General features: G+C 39.5%; 1 pseudogene; it reads right to left on the bottom strand.

Moving 5' to 3' along the window:
- Window positions 1-12,277: 12,277 nt before the first annotated feature.
- Window positions 12,278-13,048, bottom strand: LOC102868905 (annotated as a pseudogene).

Raw genomic sequence — 13,048 nt, 5'->3', positions numbered from 1 at the left:
GGTTGGCGCAGGATAGAGCAGGGCTTCGGGCTGTTGTGCATAGGGTCGCTATGAGTCAGAAACGACTCGACGGCACATAACAACAACAACATCATTTCTTTTTTAACAGTGTGCAATTTTTCTACATTCATACTTCCTACACTCTGCATTCCAATTATTATTGGCTGTTTGCAACTAATCCTCATTTTGTGATTCCCCATGTAAGGGCTTAGCCTCCAGGGTTATATCCAAGTGTATTCTATTGTTTATTGTCTTTCCAAGGTCTTATTATATTGGAAGTTAATTATCATCCTTCTTCCTTGTTCCTCTTACTTACTTTGGAAGCTCAGCTTTAGCTAATAGACAAGCATTTTGTCCATAAGAGCAAATGAGAGAAAATCAAACATAAAAGTACTCAAGCTGATGTTGCTGTTAGTTGTCATCTAGTCAAGTACAACTCATAAAGTCCCTGTGAACAACAGATCTGAATCCTGTCCTAACCTGTGCAATCTTCACACTCTTGACAGAGTAAAGCCATTGTAGCAGGCACAGTGTCAATCCACTTTTTTGAGAATCTTCCTATCCTTTGCCGACCCTCCACCCTTCCAAGCATCATAACGATTTTTAAGGAATAGCCACTCAACCAACGTGCCCAACGTATGTGAGATGAAGCTCCATCTTACTTGCCTCCAAAGGGCTGCACTCCAGCTGCAATATCTCTACAATATATTTGTTGGTTCAAATGTATCAGTTCTTCTTTTGTCATCCCTATTCATTGTCCAGCTTTCAGATACATAGCAACTGATCAGAAAAATCATGACCTCAGTCAGACACACCTTAGTCCTCAAAGTGATGCCTAAGCTATTACATAGGAACATAAAAGTTCTTTACCGATTAAGCACATACGAACACATTTCAACACGCACAAACATTTCCTCAGTACAGAAAACTGACATATGTAAACATACATTCCTTTCTGTATTCAACTGTAGCCTTTTCTGCATTCAATGAGTTATAAATAAATCCCAGGGACTGCCCACTTTCAGGGGTAGAGAATTATTTAAATGCATGAATAGTAAAACAAGAAGGCATGAATTATAGGTGTCCCCTTAAGATTGGTTCATTACCTTATTATTATTTGTTATTAGGTGTCATTGAGGAAACTATGACTCATAGTAACTCCATGAACAGTGACTCTGGACCTTGTCCTATCCTGCATCATTCTCATCATCTCTGATATACTTGAGCCTATTATTACAGTCACTTTCTTAATTCATCTCATTGAAGGTCTTCCTCTCTTTCATTGACTCTCCACCTTTCCAAGTATGATGTCCTTCTCCAAGGACTGGGGCCCTCTTAACAACATGCTCAAAATATGTGAGATGAAGCTTCACCATCCTTCCCTTTAAGAATCACCGTGGTTGCACTTTTTCCGAAGCATATGTCTTCTCTGGGCCTATTTGTTCCATGGAAGTATTAGCCTACCTCAAAACAGCAAGATAAAGGTTTGTCATCTTTGCCTCCAAGGAGCATTCTGTCTGTACTTGCTCCCGGATGTATCTGTTTATTCTTCTGGCAGTCCCTGGGATATTCAGTACTCTTTTTCTAACATTACAGCTTAAAGGCATCAATTTTCCTTCTGTCATCCTTATTTATTGTCCAGATCTCAGATGTTTAGCATGCAATAAGAAAAAAACATGACTTAAATAAGATACACCTTAGTCTTTAAACTGAAATCATTATTCTTCAGTACTACTTTCATGATGCTCAGAAGTTATCTATATTGAAAAATATATTTTTTGAGCAAGCGCTTCAAGTCATCCCAAATTTCAGCGCATAAGGTTGTGTCATTTGTATAGCAATAGGTGGTTGATGAGTCTTCCTCTGATTTTGATACCACATTCTTCTTCATAGAGACCAGCCTCTTGAATATTTTACTCCACATATAGTTTGAATGTTGATGCTATGTGCCATCAAGTCATCTGCAATCATTAGAAGCCCTACTACAATAACTCTGAACCCTGCCTTATCCTGAGCCAGTCTCACTAACTCTGACACACTTAATCCAATTTCCTGAGTTACCATGTCAATCTCATCTACGGTCTTCCTCTCCTGCACTGTCCTTCTGCCTTTCCAAGCATAATGTCCCTCACCAAGGATTGGTCTCTACTGGCCATGTGCTCAAAGAATGAGAGACATAGTTTCAAAATCTTTTCCCCCAAGCAGAAATTTGGTTTCATCTTCTCCAGGATATACCTATTTGTTTTCTTGGTGGTCTATGGTATGTTCAATGCTCTTCTCCACTAACACAACTCAAAGGCATCAATTCTCTTGTCATTTTTAGTCATTGCCCAGCTCTCTGATGCATAGCAACTAATTGTGAAGACTATTGCCTAGATTAGGTGTACATTAGTCTCCACACTCACACCATTGCTCTTTAGCAATTTGAAGAAGTCACTGACAGCACACTCTCCCAATGCAATTCATCTTTTCATTTCCTGACTGCTGGTTACAAGTGCTGATTATGGAGCTGAGCAAGCTGAAATTGTTTACAAACTTAATCTCTTCTTCATTCATCATGGTGGTGTCAATTTGCCCATCTTATTGATGTTAAACTTTAATCGTTGACCTCCAGTCCTTGACCTTCTATAGCACATGCTTTAGGTATCATCTGCATAATGCAGGTAGTTGATGAGTCTTCCTCCAATCCAGATGTCACACTCCACTTCATTGGTCCAGCCTCCTGAAAATCAAAATGATCCTACTTACTTGTCATTTCTTAAGCTGAAGGAACTGAAGAACAAGTTCAAGCTGAGAGTGCTAAAGCATGCTTTGGGCAGAATATTGAATGATCCAAGTAGCATTAAAAGTAGAAGGAGTACACAGAGTCACTGTACCAAAAATAATTGGCTTACACAGAAGACTTTCATGAAACATAGGATCAAAAGGCAATGGTGATGAAAGAAGAAATTAAAGTTGCTTTGAAGGAATTGGCAAAAAAGCAACCCCCCAGGAATTGACAGTATACTAATTGACATATTTCAACAAATAGGTGTTGTCCTGGACACCCTCACCAATTTGTGCAAGGAAATCTGGAGGACAACTACCTGGCCAACTGACTGGAAGAGATCCATGTTTATTCTTATCCCCAAAAGAGATGATCTGACAGAGTATGGAAATTGTTGAACTATATCTCACAATACACACAAGCAAAATCATGTTGAAGAATAGAAGAAAAAAAATTACTGGAGCAGTGTATTGACAGAGAACCACCAGAATTACAAGATGGGTTTAGAAGAGGCTGTGACACTACAGACATTGTACTATCAGGTGAATTTTTGCCGAAAGCAAAGAATACTGAAAGCAAGAGTGTTGATTGTAGAATCGACTAAACTGAAATTAGTAATAATCTCAATCTTTTCTCCATATATCACACAATTGGCTCAACGGTGAGAATCTTTATTTTCTTGATGTTGAGCTTCAGTCCGTATGTCCATATTGGAGACTGCAGTCATTGAGCTTATTCAAATGCTTCAGGTCCTCCTCAGTTTCAGCAAGCAACTTGTGCCAAGTGCATAGCACAGGTTGTTAATGAGTCTTCCTTGAATTCTGATGCCACATTACTCCTCAAAGAATCAAGCTTACTGAAAAATCTATTCTACACACCTGTTGAAAAGGAATAAAGATCAGACACATCTATACTGTACTCCTTTCTTGATTTTGAATCGTGCAATGTTTCCTTGCTCTGTTCTGATGACTGCTTCCTGCCCAGAGCATATGTTTCACATGAGCACAATCAAGTGTTCTGGGATTTCTATTTTTCTCAAGGTTGGCCACAATTTGTTGTGATTCACTTGGTCAGATGCCTTTGCCTAGTCAATGAAACGTAGATAGACATCCCTCTGACACTCTTTGTTTTCTGCCAAGAGCCATCTGATTGGCTATGATGTCTTTAGTACCACTGTCCCTTTTAAACCCAGCTTGCACTTCTGGAAGCTCTCTGTCAGTGTTCTGTTGCATTAAATTTTGGATGTCAACAGCAGCATTTTGCTTTCATATGATAGTAATGATATTGTTTTTCAATTCAAAATGGCCAATACCAGTCCATTTTAGCTTCCTTATATTTAGGAAAAATAAAGCATGCTGGGAAAGGCAGAGGATCAGCAAAAAGAGGACACATGCCAACTAGATGATTGACGCAAACAATGGATTTGAGCATATCAGAGATCATGAGGATGCCATAGGATAGTACGTGGTTCTGATTTGTTTTTCATGGGATTGCTGTAAGTCATGGTTGACTCAGTAGTGCCTAATAATAACAACAATGCTTAGAATATTGATCTTTAGCCATTCTATTTCATTTTTATAACTTCCAATTTTCCTAGACTCATACATCCTACATTGTTATTGTTGTTTGTTGTTAAGTGCCGTCGAGTCGCAGGCGACTCATAGCGACCCTATGAAGGAGAGTCCTCGACGTTTGGGTTCCTTTCATCCTCTCTCCAGGTTCATAGGGTTTCCGGAGACAAGCTATTACATACACTTCATTAATGTATGCTTGAAGATGATTCTCTCCCTTTCTATGCATTTAAAATTCAGCAAATTAATGCCTTTCCCTGGCTGAATGCTTTACTCTGTCTACATCATTAAAGTTCTATATTCTGAGGAGGCAAATCTTCCTCAGTTTTATTTTGAGTATCTCACAACCTGACTTCCTCATATTCTGACAGTATATCAAACAATGTTCTGCTGTCACTCACAGGATTTTCAAGGGACCACTATTTCAGAAAGAGATGATCACATCTGTTTCCAAGTCTGTTTTAATCTAGAATGTCCTCTAAATACCAGTGGCATTGATTCCACCATCACAGTAACGAACAAGCTGCCACAAAACAACAAGCTGACAGACAAGTGGTGACAAGAATCTTTGAACAGTACATTTTTGAGCTTCACATTTCAAATGAAAGAATTTGAGGCATATCAATAGCAAACATCTTGTTCGAGATACTTGTTTGCTACTAGATGTTGAATTAGAATTTGAACTTGGGAATTTTGGATTCTGAGGCCACATTGCCAACTAGTACTTTAGATCTAAGGTTCAAAAGACATAAAAGATGACTATTTTTTTTATTATTAGCAATAAACTATCAAAATAATTAGCTTGTTATTTCTAAACTATATAATATAAATACAAAAATAAAAGTGTATGTCTTTATATCAATATCAAATAGACCAAAGAGATAATACATAATAGGATCTCTCTATCACTATCTGTATATCTCTATCTCTCTATCATCTATATCTATCTATGTCTATATATATATCTATGTCTATATCTATCTATCTATCTAATCTTTTATTATTATCAATAAATATTTAGGAAGTATTCTGTAAATTAAAAAAGTCACTATAACATGCTTATATGAATGAAAAAGCTTAACATGGTTGAGATCTCAATTCTTCACCAATTATCTTTAAAAATAAAAAATTCTATGTCAACAGAGAACTGCCAGATGTGCAGGCTGGATTTAGAAGAGGTCGTGGTACTAGGGATATTGTAGCTAATGTTAGGTGGATCTTGTCAGAAAGCAAAGAATACCAGAAGAATGTCTGTCTGTGCTTCATTGACTATGTAAAGGCTTTTGACTGTGTGGATCACAACAAGCCATGGCTGACTCTGAGAAGAATGGACATCCCAGAACATTTGATTGTGCTAACGTAAGTGACTCGACGGCACATAACAACAACAACAACAATGCAAAACCTATACTTAGACCAAAAGGCAGTCATCACAACAGAGCAAGACGACACTACATGGCTCAAAATCAAGAAGGGAGTCCGTCAGGGATATATTCTGTCTCCATACCTTTTCAATCTGTATGCAGAACAGATCATCTGAGATACTGGGCTGTACAAGAAGGAATGTGGCATCAGGATTGGTGGAAAAGTCATCAACAACCTGCGCTATGCAGATGACACAACCCTGCTTGCTGAAACTGAGGATGACCTGAAGCACTTGCTGCAGAAGGTCAAGGACTGCAGCCTCCAATACAAACTGAAGCTCAACATCAAGAAAAAAAAAAGATTCTCACCACTGGTCCAATTGGCAGCATCAGTATGGATGGTGAAGAGATGGAGATAGTTAACAGTTTTATTATACTTGGCTCCACAGTCAACACTCTTGGTAACAGCAGCCAGGAAATCAAGAGATGAATTTCATTGGGAAAGTCAGCTGTGAAGGACCTCTCAAGAGTACTGAAGAGCAACGATGTCAGGCTGGAGACTAAGGTGAGCCTGATCCAGGCTATAGTCTTCACAATTATGTGCTATCAGAGAGTTGGACAGTGAATAGAGATGATAGAAAGAGAATTGATGCCTTTGAGCTGTGGTGCTAGAAAAGAGTGTTGGCTATACCATGGACTGCTAAGAGAACAAACAGGTTTGTCTTGGAGAAGGTGAAGCCGTAATGCTCCTTGGAGTCAAGGATTCTGAAGCTTCGTCTGACATACTTTGGGCTTGTTGCAACGTAGGACTCGTCCTTGGAGAAGGACATCATGTTTGGCAGAGTGGATGGGTGGCACAGGAGAGGAAGACCTTCGATGAGATGGATCGATTCTGTGACTGGAGTGGCGGGAATAAGTGCATTTGAGATGGCTAGGTTGGCACAGGATAGAATGTCATTTAGAGCTCTTATACATAGGGTCTATGTGTCGCAAGCGACTCAATAGCACATAACAACAATGGTGAAATTATGCAAAATTATAGACAATAGTTAAGTCTCTTGACACCTCCCACATAAAGAATAGCCAATGCCCCTACCTGTCCATATACATACACATTCCCTCAGGTAAACCTATCGATTTATTAGGTTTTCCTCCTGAGTCTGGTTTATGTGATCGATGTTGCAACTCTTGATTTCCAGGACATAAGAATCATTAGTGGAAACATGCAGCCTGGAAAACTCTGCACCAATGAGTAAAGTGCCCACTGCTGTACTCAATGAGCAGTGTGCTGATCTCAATTGTAGGCAATTAACAGTGATTAGCAAATGCAAGCTTGGTGGGTGGCACTGTGAGATTCTTCTCACTGATGAAACAAACTCAGGAATGACCCAGAGAGATGTTGGCTTGAATATTCAAAGGAAAGCTCGATCACTGAACAAGGGCATTTGAACAAATGAGGACTCTTGTGAATGTTCTAATTTTGCCTCTTAAACCTCTCATTAACTCTCAAACAATCCATAAAGTAATGTGTAGGGAGGGTCTGATTTTTATTTAGAATTCAAATATTCTTTACACATCCTGTGATAGTGAAATTAGGACAAAAATGAATTAATTCCTACAAAATTGTACAACCCTGGAGAAGACAGCTATTTTTCATTTGTCTTAGAATTTCCTTCTAACCCAGCACATTGCCTTCCTTACACCTACAGAATTTCAGTACGTTTTGGTGAAAATGAATTGAAATCAAGTCTCTTTTTAGTTAATAATAATCAAATGAGGAAAAATCTTGGGTTTTTATCCTGCTATTTTAAATGTTTGCTTTGTTTATATTATCTTTTATTTATCACATATGCTTTTTTATTATTTTATTTTTTTTAAGTTGTGATTTTAGCGACAGTTTACAGAAAGGTTGAGTTTTCATTTATACATTGATATACATTTTCCTCCCCCTCCCTACATCACTCTTGATATCCTCCAAATCATCTTGTAATTTACATCTTGTTTCGGATTTTTAATTGAGGTCGAAATATCCATTCCTTTCAAATAGTCCTTACATTTTCATATACCAGTGCAGTGTTCATTATCTATCCACTCTTCTCATTCCCTCCACCTTATTCATCTTACTTTTATAGCAGTAGTCTTAAGCAGTATTTGCCTTTTTATGAATGATATATTTCACTCAGCACAATGTCTTACAGATTAATTCATGGTGTGTAATGTTTTGCAAAGTCACTATTTAACAATCTGCATAATATCTCATTGTGTGATGTACCATCGATTTTTTTGTATTCATTAATTTGTTGATGGAAACATGGACTGCTATCATCTCTTTGCTATTGTGAATAATACTGTAATAAATTTCGGTGTACATACATAGATTTGTGTCATAGCTCTGGTTTCCTTAGGGTATATCCTAAAAGTAGGATAACTGAGTCAAATGGTAGGTCTATTTCTAACTTTTTGAGGAAGCTCCAAAATTCCTTTCATTGTAGTGGTACCATTTCACATTTGCACTAGAAGTGTATGAAAGTTTCAATCTCACCGCATCCTCATCAGCATTTGTTGTTTACTCTCCTATTGAACTTCGCTATTTTTAATTGGGTGATTTGTACATCTCTTATAACAGATTTTGAGTATTTCTTCCTGTGTTATTTGGCCATCTGACTTTATTCTAGAATTCAACCCATCTATCTACAGTCAACTGACAAGGAAACAAAATCAATTAAGCGGGGAAATGACAGCCTCTTTAACAAATGATGCTAAGCAAAGTAGACCATCATCTGCAGAAAAAAGAAGCAAGACTCACACTTCACACCATACAAAAGAACTAACTCAAGGGGGATCAGGGACCTAGAACCAAAACCAAAGACTATAAAGTTCATCAATGAAAAATTAGGAACAACTCAAAACACCCTAATCTATGTCATTAAGGGACTTCCAAATGTAAAGTAACCCATACAATCTGGAGAAGATAAAATAGACAAAAAAAAACCTTGTAAAAATCAAACCTTGTGAACATATAATAACTTCTCCAATAGGGAAAAAGGAAGCCTAAAAATGAGGATAAAATATTTGGGGATGGCATATCTAATAAGGGACTTATATCTAAAGTTTATAGATTACTCCAGCATAACCACAAGAAAAAGGCAAACAATACAATCACAAAATTGGCATAAGCTATTAATAAACATTTATTATATTAAATATGGTTCTATATGTTAGGTAGGCAGTCATCAGAACAGAGCAAGGAAATACTTCATGGTTCAAAATTGGGAAGGGTGTATGCCAGGGCTGTATCCTGTTTCCATACCTTTTCAATCTTTATACAGAACAGGTTATCTGGGAGGCTGAGCTCTATGAGGAGAAATGTGACATCAGGATTGGAGGGAGATTCATCAACAATCTGTGTTATGCAGATAACACAACCTTGCTTGCTGAAACTGAAGAGGACCTGAAGCACTTGCTGTGGAAGGTCAGGGACTGCGGTCTTCAGTATGGGTTGAGACTGAATATCAAGAAAACAAAGATTCTCACCACTGGGCCAATTGGAAGCATCAGGATGAATGGTGAAGAGATTGAGATTATTCACAGTTTTGGTTTGCTTAGATCCAGCAGCCAGGAAATTAAAAGATGTATTGCTATGTCTGCGGTTAGAGACCTCTCTAAAGTGCTGAAGTGCAAGGATGTCAGGATGGAGGCTAAGGTGCATCTGATACATGCCATGGTCTTTGCAATCACTTGCCATGCATCGGAGAGCTGGGCAATGACTAGGGATGATAGAAGGAGAATTTATGCTTTTGAGCTGTGGTGTTGGAGAAGACTATTGAATATACCATGGACTGCTAGAAAAACAAACAGGTTTGTCTTGGAGAGGGTCAAGCCGGGCTGCTCCTTGGAGGCAAAGATTCTAAAGCTTTGTCTGACATACTTTGGACATGTTGCAAGGAAGGACCAGTCCTTGGAGAGGGACGTCATGTTTCAGGGGGTGGAGGGACGGCGTAGGAGAAGAAGACCCTCTATGAGATGGATTGATTCAGTGACTAGGGTAATAATGGGTGCAGGTGTGTTGGAGATGGTGAGGTTGGCACAGGATAGGGCAGAGTTTAGGGCTGTTGTACATAGGGTCGCTTTGAGTCGCAGGTGACTCGACGACCCATAACAGCAACACAAACAACAATGTATGTTAGGTGTGTATTTGAAAATTTTGTTTGGAAGGAAATAATTGCAAAATTTTTATTTCCCCATTGACTTTTATTATCATTACATAGAAGCATTCTTGAGATCTTGTTCAGAGGTTCTAGCAGGGGAGTGCAGCTACTCGTATACCTTTGACATAAGGATGGTCTTCCTTCCATTGTGGATAATTGCCCTCTTCAATTGAGTGCACAGCTTCAGGAGGGACGCACATGGATCAGTGAAGGAGGAAGGGGACACTCGCCTAGCCAGCCAGATCAGTGAATCAACCCTGGTGATCAATGGGGTGACAGATGTGGCAGCCAGATCACCCTCACATCTTAATTACATAGTAGTATTGATGCCTTTGAGCTATAATGCTGGAGAAGAGTATTGAGTGTACCATGCACTGGCAAGAAAACAAACAGATTCATCCTAGAGAGGGTTAAACCAGGCTACTCCTTGGAGGCAAGGATTATGGGGCTTCGTCTGACATACTTAGGACATGTTGCCAGGAGGGACGGGTGCTTGGAGAGGGACATCATGCTTGGGAGGGTGGAAGGACAGAGCAGGAAGGGAAAACCCTCTATGAGGTGGATTGATTCAGTGACTGGGGACTGGGAGGCAATGCGATTGCCACAGGGTAGAGCAGGGTTTAGGGCTTTTGTACATAGGGTTTCTATGAGTCGCAAACAACTCGATGGCACATAACAACAACAACAACATTCTTACCAAAATATTTGATCCCAAAGCCACAATGAAGAAGTAAAATTCATTTAAATGAAATTTTTTTGCTGCTGACAATGCACAATCATTTAGTGATTATTTCCTCATATTGCACAAAAGTAACCAAGTAGACAATTTTTATATTATTTAAACACTCATATGTTAAACCATATCATAAAACTATAACTTTCCTTGGAGTATTCACTGGTTTATTTTATTAATTACTTATTTTTTATATAACATTTTTATTTTATACTTTTTTTTTGGAGGGACTGGTTCTTTATTTCAAAAAGACACTTGACAATTTTCAGTATCAAAACAGTTGCACTATTGGTTTCTCTTTCTCCCAGCTGGCCCCCGAAAGAGACCACACCACAGGGGAGTACAATTTAAGCCAATAAGCTACAGAATGCGCACCTAACATATTTCACAGAAACTTTACCAAAAAGGGAGAATTGGGTGGGGAAAGGGCTTTAAAAGATTAGCACATATAGCATTTGTCCCTGAGGGAGTTTTTCTTTTGCTTTTCCAGGAGAGGAGCAAACGGGGGGTGTGCGGGGAGAAGGGTGCAACAATGAATGAATGGAATTCCCAAATCTCTGTAGATTTTTATTGAAATGAAAAATAAACAAACTAATTAAAAAAAAAAAGAAAAGATTAGCACACTGCCAGTCTACAGACTGCGGAGAGAAATCACAGCCAGATGGTGTGGCTAGTGCACCCCCAACCCCAAATAAGCAAAGTTCAAATTAATACAAAATTTCAAAAAAGTTTTGTACGTAAGATATTCAAGATGAGTCCAGCACTGACTGATACAAAGCACTTTGAGATGGCACTTTTTGAGAAACAGCAGCTTCAGACCCAGAAATGGGTGATGAGATGAATTTCATATGGCTAAAATCAGTGGCAAAAACATAATTTTGTTTTCTCTTTTTAAAAAAAGGAAGAAACACAGAGGCACATGATATATTCTGTGAGTAAATGGGAAGAGGGTAGAAAGGATAGGGTAACAATTTTATCTCAGAGAGAGGTCTCATCATATTGTTTGGTCACTTCTGATAAAAAAAAACCAAATAAAATTGCCTTGTTCCTAGATACCTTAAAGCTGAAAACGAAAATATTTTGGCTAACTCCTCCTGGGATCACCTTTTCTGTTTGACCAGTGCTTTGCAAGGAGCAAGGAGAGTTTCCATGGTGGAGTTTTTCCCTTGGCTGTGTTCGGTTCTCAGTAGGGCAGGCCCATACTTCTTTCCCTCCTTTATGGAGAGGGCAATATACATTAAGCTGAAAAATTACCTTCCAAAAGTAAGAATTGCTGCTTCAGAGCTGTGGAGTTATTTGGAATGTTTTGCAAATGGCTATTAAACAAAAAAGTGATTACAAAATGTGTAAATCACAACATGCTTTTAAAGACACTTGCACTATGCTCATGTCCCTTAAATGTTGTTCCCAAAGGTGCACAGCCTTTAAACCAGTTGGAATCTCTGGGGCGAGGCAGAGACAGTTTGGCAGAAGGGGGGGAAAAAACAACAACAAAAACCAACAGACACAAAACACAAAACAAACATGATTTGGGGGAGGGTGGACGGCAAGAGGAGAAAGCAGCCTTCAGTTTAAAGGTCAGCCCTCAGTTTAAAGGTGAGCTTCGAGTGGGCTGGCCTCAGGCAGAGTCGGGATCAAGGGGAGTAGCAGCAGCAGGGTGGGACTGGGGTGCTTTGCATCTCATTCAGGTCAAGCAGAGTCTGGTCCAGCATCCTTTGTGTACAGAGGTGCTCCTCTTTGGTGCATTTCAGTTTATCGTCCAAATCATTAATTGTCTTTTCCAGCTTGGCTACTGATCTCTCAGCAAACTCAGCACGTGTCTCTGCCTCCTTAAGTTTATCCGTAAGAATCTTTATCTCTTCCTCATATTTGTCTTCTTTTTGAGAGTACTTTTCTTCAGCAGCACTCAGACACTTGAGGTTCTGGTCCATCAGTCTGATCTGCTCATCCATCTCGCGGCAACGGGACTCTGCCAGCTCAGCTCGCTCCTCTGTACGCTCCAAGTCCCCTTCAATAATCACCAACTTACGAGCTACCTCCTTGTACTTCCGATCTGCCTCTTCCGCAATGTGCTTAGCTTCTTTGAGCTGGATTTCCTGGAGTTCCATCTTTTCTTCATCTTTTAAGGCCCGGTTTTCAATAACCTTCATACCTCTCTCACTCTCATCAGCAGCCTTTTCTGCCTCCTCCGGCTTTTGCAGGGCAGTGGCCAGGCGTTCCTGAGCTCGGTCCAGCTCCTCTTCAACCAGCTGGATCCTGCGGTTCAAGGAAGCCACCTCAGCCTCAGCCTGTTCCCCCTCCACTTCTCTCTGGAGGCGCTCGGCCCTCTCCTCAGCACCATCGGCCTGCTCCTGCAGAACCTGGATCTTGTGTTTCACCGCCTCAATGGTGGTGATCCCAGCCAT

The sequence above is a fragment of the Elephantulus edwardii genome, unplaced genomic scaffold (assembly GCF_000299155.1).
Source record: "Elephantulus edwardii isolate Elephantulus edwardi_28Jun2011 unplaced genomic scaffold, EleEdw1.0 scaffold00295, whole genome shotgun sequence".
In the NCBI taxonomy this organism is placed as follows: domain Eukaryota; kingdom Metazoa; phylum Chordata; class Mammalia; order Macroscelidea; family Macroscelididae; genus Elephantulus; species Elephantulus edwardii.
This window is presented reverse-complemented; position numbering and strand designations above follow the sequence as displayed.